Raw genomic sequence first — 8,254 nt, 5'->3', positions numbered from 1 at the left:
GATGTAACAGATTAAGAATAAAATTTTAATTGATTAGGATTACCAAAATATTTATTACGATTAATAGAAAATTTAATTCGTTTTTATTTTTATTTTTTATTATTAATAAACATGATAGATAAATGATAAAATAATAATTTATAAAATAAAAATAGATTTTATAATTACATAATATATAAAAGATTAATTTGTAATTAAAATTAAATAAGAACTATTTGTCAATTATTAAAATATTTAAAAAATATATTTTGTTGTAGGACCATTTAATGATCCAAACGTTTTGGAACCATCGAATCCGGTGCTTATAAGTTATCATATATGATATAAGAGATATTTCATAATTAACAATTATTCTGAAATTTACAAATTTGTTTAGTTGTTCAAAAATATGTTTGATATATCAGCCATTGAATTGAAAATTAGTTCATGTAACATCTCAATTTTTTTAATAATTTTTATTATTTAATAATTAATTAATTAAATTTATAATAATTTAAATTTAAATTTTATAATAAAATATTAAAAAATAATAGAATTTAAAAATTAATATATCTAATTTAAAATTTGAAACTATGAAAACATTAGTTTTAATGAATTTTTAACCGACCATAAACAATATTTTAAAATATGGTCATAAGTCATAACCAATTCCATATTTATTAGGTATCTTTACCTACATGAAAATATAAGAAACTGGCTTCATTTTTTAAGTTTAATGCAAAATCAAATTCAAATTCAATTAGGTATATAAATATGTTATAAGTTCATAGTAAAAAATCGTACTGTAACCAATTAGCCTAACATACTAATAATATTTCATAAATATCTTAAGCTACAAATATTCAATTAAATTCGTTCAAAGTTCATATTAAAGCTAACTCAATTCTCTATAAATTTGTCTATAATAGATATTTCCAAATTTCAAACGTAAAAAATTTTATAAGGCTTACAAAGTGATCATTCAAATTGAATATTTTAGCTAAATGCTAGTTAGATTCTCTTAACATAATCTGTACAATCTAAGAGTCATTTGAGTCCTTCTTTTCTCATTTTATTCTTATTTTTTTATTCAAAAATTCTAAATGACCTATTTTCTCCATCTTTTATTATTGTGATTCATATACTATCTCCACTTTATTATAGATAAAAAATCATTTATCTTTTCTCACTTTCTTACTCTCATTTTAAACCCTTTGTGAAATTATTCACAAATTTTATTCATATATTGTTTAAGAAGGTATCTTTTTTGAACTATGCCAATTACGGAGACCAAGAATATAGAGATTTTCTATCTACAATAAAGCCAACACGAACTCAGAGATTTGCATAGGATTCATATCTTCCGCAATCTCAATATTTACATTGAGTTCATCGAGTACATTTTAGTCATATCATAACTTATCGTTTATTTGTTTCTTATATTATTTTTATTAATAGTCTATGATCTATCGGTTTCTAATTAAATCCTAATCGCTCCAAATCTTAATCCCATGCATATACTTAGAAGAATGAAATATATCTGTTAGCTAAAGATTCATACCAATATAAAAAATACACACAAAATCTAGTCATGAAATAAGTCTCTTTGCGCTAACAAATCATGCCTATTTATATTAGAATATATATAGAATTTCTACAAATTTAACTGGAGGTAGAAATTTAATACTACTTTATTATGTGTCATTTTTTAAATATTTTTTAATACAGATGTTAGCATTTTTATGTCATGATATAATATCTCTTTATTACATACACATTTAGCATTATAATAACTATTTTATGTGCATTAAATAACTAAAAGAATGATCTTTTGGTAAGAAAATGTGATCGACAAACTTTTAGAATAATAACCTTCGGTAAAGGAAAGGACTCTCATCAATTTTATACATGGTTTGAGCTCAATACCCTCCAAAGTCAAAGTAATGTTAAAAGAATGAGTAAGAAAAGTTAAAGTCAATTTCATGCATTGTATAAGAGTTTATGTCAATAAGGGATCGTTCTCTTTTCATGTAAAGTTATGAGAATGTCAAGAGAAATCACTATAAGAAAAATATTGAGAACGGTCAGATTTACTGTCGAAAAAATGAATAAAGTTACGGTAATTTAATTACTGTCAAATTTATCATCAGAAACAATCAGACGGTATAAACTTCGTCAGTAAATATTTACCGTCAGATTTTGTGATGGCTTATAAGCTCGGAAAACTAATTGGTTACCGGCGGATTCTTCCGACGGTATTGTTGATACCAAAAAATATTGTTTCACGCACTATTACCGTCAGATTCTTTCTATGGTAATAACGACAGTAATGTCAATTTTTTTAAATTTGAAATAAATTATCAATTTTAAATTTACATTAAAAATTTTTTTCACACAATTAGTGGTCTATTTATAAATAATGAAAAACTTTTATGTAAAACAAATAATACAATATTCAAATAAATTAAAAGTCAAGTACATCAAATAAACACAATGAAACAATAAAACAAAAGAGTAATAACTACAGATCCAGGTAGTCGTCGTCGTCAGTCCTGTAGCCCTGAGTCAGCGGCGTAGAAGGAGGTGATGTCCGTATGCCACCAGCAGGATCGCTGCCACCTGCAGCAGGACCGCTACCACCAGCAACGGTGCTGCCACCAGCAAAGTCAATGCCAGCAGTGCGCATTTGGGTATGGTACACCTCCATCTGAGCTTCCATACGCTGCATCCACTCCAGCGACTCCCTCTACTCCAGCCTGAGCTCATTCATAAACATCACGCAGGTGAGAATCTCCTGATACCTCTCTCAATAATCGTTAAGCTCCTGAGCCTACTATTGAAGATTGCATTGGAGCTCCTGCATCTGCAGCCTCAAATCCACGCCTTTCTCAAGTTTGACAGCTCGACTGGTGGTGGAGCATGATGACGGCCTCAACTTGGAGGTGCGGAGGCTACTGGAGAAGAACGACCTCAACCCGTATACGCGGTTCTTGTACAGTGCTAAGGCGGTCTCACGCTAAACTGCATCGAGATCGACGGTTGAAGCTGCAGAGCCATCAGTGGCGTCCTTCCCACCTTGCTGAGACTGCTGAGTTGCAGCTTCTAGTATCTGTGTATAGGACTCCTATATAATTAACACAAGTTATTATAATTAGTATGACAGATATATAGTTATTCTCTAATAATTTTATAGCAGAAGATAATCAGATGTATGTTTACTCACATAATAGTCATCAGACCGATGATCAACAAATGTCTCTTTGTTCTCATTCAACGTGTGGGTATACTTGAACGTCTTTGTCAACGTCGCCTCGCGATTCAACAACTTTGACTACACATGTTGCATTGAAATAATATATTAGGATGTCTAGTAATGATATGCAGAAGAATATAACTAAGTTATTAACAAAATTAAAGTCACTTTACATACTAGCCTGACCTTAGTTTTCATGAAGGTCGCTGAGCCGCTAATATACTTGGACAACCTGGCCAAGGCCCTGTTAACTCTGTTGGTGAGATGCTGATGCTGGAACCCCTCATTGGTCTCCCAATAAACAAATAGAGCCTTCTTTATATCCAGTCGAAGCCACTGCGTCCAATGGTCCCTCCCTTAATGAACATCATCCATCATCTGCTGGAGCCGTGGACCCATTCTATTGTTGAATATCTTCCTGATATTAAGGTCGTGCTCAGCGTCCCACCTAAAGTGCAACTGCAACAAAAAAACTTTAAAATTAGTTAAGAAAAATAGAATATATAAACTAGTTAAGAAGGTTTCAACCTAAAAAAAGTAGTAATTACCGTCCATTTCTAAAACCATCACTCCCTAGTCTCAGCGGATATCTTCATTTAGCTGGATCAGGGATAGTCGTACATCAGCTTGATGACATTGGTCATCTCTTGAGTACACACGTTGTTGTTTGACGCAAACCTAACAACCCACAAACAAGAATCAACCTAAATCTACTAAACAAGAAACAATTTTCAAGAACTTTCAGCAATAAAGTTAATCATAATCATTGAAACAGGAAAACACTAACCAGGCAACCAAATCAATCTAAATTCACTATCAGGAATTAATTTCCAGGAACTTTTAGCAACAACCATAATCATTAAAACAAGAAACACTAACCAGATAACCAAATCAATGTAAATCCATTAGCCAGGAATCAGTTATCAAGAACTTTCAGCAATAAAGTTAATCATAATCATTGGAACTGAAAAACACTAACCAGCCAACCAAATCAACCTAAATCCACTAAATAGGAATAAATTTTTAAGAACTTTTAGCAATAAAATTAATCATAATCATTGAAACTTAAAAACACAAGCCAACCAACCAAATCAACCTAAATCCACTAAACATGAATCAATTTTCAAAAATTTTTAGCAACAACCATAATCATTGAAACATGAAACACTAACCAGGTAACCAAATCAACCTAAATCCACTAGACAGGCATTAATTATCAGAAACTTTCAGCAATAAAATTAATCATAATCGTTGAAACTTAAAATATACTAACCTGCCAACCAAATCAACCTAAATCCACTAAAGAGGAATCAATTTTCAGAAACTTTTAATAACAACTATAATCATATTGAAACATGAAACACTAACCAAGAAACCAAATCAACCTAAATCCACTAGACATGCATTAATTATCAGGAACTTTCAGCGATAAAGTTAATCATAATCGTTGAAACTTAAAAACACTAACCAACCAACCAAATCAACCTAAATTCATTAAAGAGGAATCAATTTTTAGAAACTTTCAGCAATAACCATAATCAATGAAACATGAAACACTAACCAAGCAATTAGAGTCAACCTAAATCCATTAGACAGGAATTAATTTTCAGGAACTTTTAGCAATAAAATTAATCGTAATCATTGAAACTTAAAAATACTAACTAGCATTCAAACCTAAATCTGCTGAATTAGAATCAAAACAGAAAATACGTGAGACTCAACGTGAAACTTACCCTGTGCTGCCATCAGGTCAAATCTTCAACCATACGATGGGAGGTGGTGGAAGGGCATCAGCTACAACCTCATTTCCGTGGTTGGACTCCGAGGCCGCAGCATCCGTCGTGAGGTGGCGTTGACGTGGATGCGGGCTGCTGAGCGATAGGAGGTGACATTGTTTCCGTTGACAGAGAATATTAACGACATAGATATAGAATATTAAGCATTTTTTCAAATTCATATTAAGAATGAAAGATAGGTGATTGTTTTTAGTTATAGTTATGCAAAGTGAGAGAATTATGATTTCCTGTAAATCTTATTTTATCTTTATTGAGTGATTACAATTATGGTTATGATGTTTATTTTTTTTACATAATTATCTTGATATAAATAAAATTTGTCATTATTTTTACCTTTATAATTTAGTATGTCCACTTTTCATGTTAGTATCACTAAGTCTACTTATATCTCCTAACTAATATCAAGATCCTCACTATTTTTAAATGGCTTTCAAAAAATAAAAACTTGTTATTCACTATTTTTTTAAATTATTTTACATAATGATTTTATTTTTAAAATTTCGTAAAATTTGAGTATCAATAACCAATATAATCTAAATAAGACTTAAGCCTAATTTAAAAATATTACCTGCGACCTTTTAGATGAGTATGAAAAGATTATGTCATTTGGATTATAACTCATTCGCCAATTTACATACATATTTATATCATATATTTTAACTTGTTTTAATATATTTTTATGCAATTTGATGTATATATATTAACATGGGCACGTGCTATTTATAATATTAGAACACAATCCTATTTTGATGGAGTAATTATTTATAATATTTGATCATCTTAGAATGATTTTGCATGTGTTGGATTCAATTATAATAGTAGTTTTATTAAAATTATAGTAAAAATGGTTAATTCTTAAATTAAAGTTATAAAAATATTTTAAAAAAATAATATAATATTTTCAAAATATAACTATATACTAAATAGAAATTCTAATTTTTAAAATTATCATTTTATCTAAAAACACCTGTAATCGAACAAATCTCCCAACTACTCTGTATCACTTAGTTCAAGAGATCAGAGTACATTAAATGAGCGGATAAGGGATCGTTAGATTGCATTTATAGCCAATGCAACCACTCCTAACTTTGTGGCGTTACTCTCACTCAACAACAATCTTCTCTTCATAAGTGATAGTATTAGATGTCGGTATGGCCCTTCTCTCTTTCACCGTGATTTACTCTTTTTTAGCATCCATATCATCAACTTTTCTTTCTTTAAACTACTAACCCTGTGTCAATGGCCAACGACGGCCCTCTCAAAACTTCGCTCCTCTTCCTTGCCACCCTGATGTTGATAGTTGTTCTCTCTACTCATTCCTTCAACAAGATGTTAGTTACCTATGTTGTGGGAATTTTGGGTATTGCGGGGTTGCTCTTACCTGATTGGGATTATTTCAACCGCGATTTTTCTCGTTGGCCTTATCCTGTGACTTCTGAAGAAAGAACTTCTCTTGCCCAACCATCTGGATTTCAGAGGTAGTAACTTTTTCATTTCTTTTTGTTCAATTATATATCTTTACCATTTATGTAACTTGATAGGTTATGAATGTAATTTAATCAACAGTAATGGTATTATTCTCTAACAGATAAATTTTATTTCTATAGAATTTATAGGAAATCAGATCTTGTTAAAGTTATTCTATTAGTTAGACCTGCATAATTGTATATATATTTAAGAGCCCTTATTTTTGACAAATTTACATATCATTGCTGTTTAGGATAGGATCATATTTGAATGATTTTTTTTTGGATATATATGATACAGATTTGCATATTCTCCTATGAGGGTGATTGCTTACAGCCTAGTTTATGGATATGCTATGTATAAATGGTGGGAGTACATATCCAACTGACAATAGATGATTTGAAGTTGTGCCATTTCATCTCAATTTTAGTCCAATTTTTTTTATTTAATTTGTTTACAATTCTACACTTTTGAAAATGTGTCTATTTTTTTTGTAAGAATCTGAAATTTTAAGGAGTTTTTGATCTTATAATTATTGAGATTGAATACCAGAAATTCCAATGATGTTGCCAATATTCTTTGTATTTTTTTTATATTTATGTATAAACATTTGAAACTAAGAGAAGAAGATGGTACAAATGTGTTAGACTAATTATATGTTAACTATTTTATGTTAATTATTTTATTTAATGTGATGTGAAGTAGTTGATTCTAATTTCTATATAATTAATTTAAATAAATTGAGATTATTTTTTTAAATAACATTTTAAGTATGAGTACATAAAAATCAAATAAATAAGTCAATAAGACTTTATTCTTATATATAATAAGTTTGAAAAAAACCTTTTAAAATAAAAAATAATAAAATCATAATTAATCATAATTAATTTTATAATTTTATCATTTTTAAATTTTATTATCATAATTAAAAAATAATTATATTTATTATTTGTTTTATATCAAATTTTTTATTCTAAAAAAATTTAATTCAATATATTTATATTATACACTCATGTTATAAATTGAGTTCCAATTAAAAGTCATCGAAATTTGACAATTGATTGAGGAATTTTTTTTCTCAAATGTGAGTATCAAAAACAATAATCTTGTTATGATGACAACAAAAATTAACTATAAAAAATTTTATACATCTACTGTTTAAAATTATTTTTGATTGATTATTGATTGATTTTTATTATTTTCTCAAATTTATCCCAAAAACAATAAAGTTACATTGGATCATTTTATTACATTCAACATTGAAAATTCATAACATTTTCATTTTAAACATAAATAATAAACTAAAGTCTCAACTAAATATTTTCATTTGACGGTGATTAAACAATTATAATTGCCTATTATTGAATATTAAAAATTTTATTTTAATAAGATGGATAAACCACTGAAAATTTATTGAAATATTTAAATGAAAGTAAAGATATCTCTAATGATTAAAACAATAAAAATAATTTTAAAGGATTTAAAAACTAATAAAAAAACAAATATTGTATATTTATTATAAAAAATTTAAAAATTAAATTTTGATACAATTTTTAATCATGATTAAAAAAACTATTTCTAGAATTTAGTGATTTTATTAATAAGTAGATTTTTTGCAACTATTTTTGTGAATTGTCAAAATTTTTTATAAGAAATGAAAAGGAAAATCTATAAATAAAATTTTATTCATATTTTTTATATATACATTTTAAGTAGTTATCTAAATATTTTTACATAACTTTGGATTAAATAGACAAGC

The sequence above is a fragment of the Arachis hypogaea genome, chromosome 8 (assembly GCF_003086295.3).
Source record: "Arachis hypogaea cultivar Tifrunner chromosome 8, arahy.Tifrunner.gnm2.J5K5, whole genome shotgun sequence".
Taxonomy (NCBI): Eukaryota; Viridiplantae; Streptophyta; class Magnoliopsida; order Fabales; family Fabaceae; genus Arachis; species Arachis hypogaea.
Note: the sequence above shows the minus strand (reverse complement) of the source record.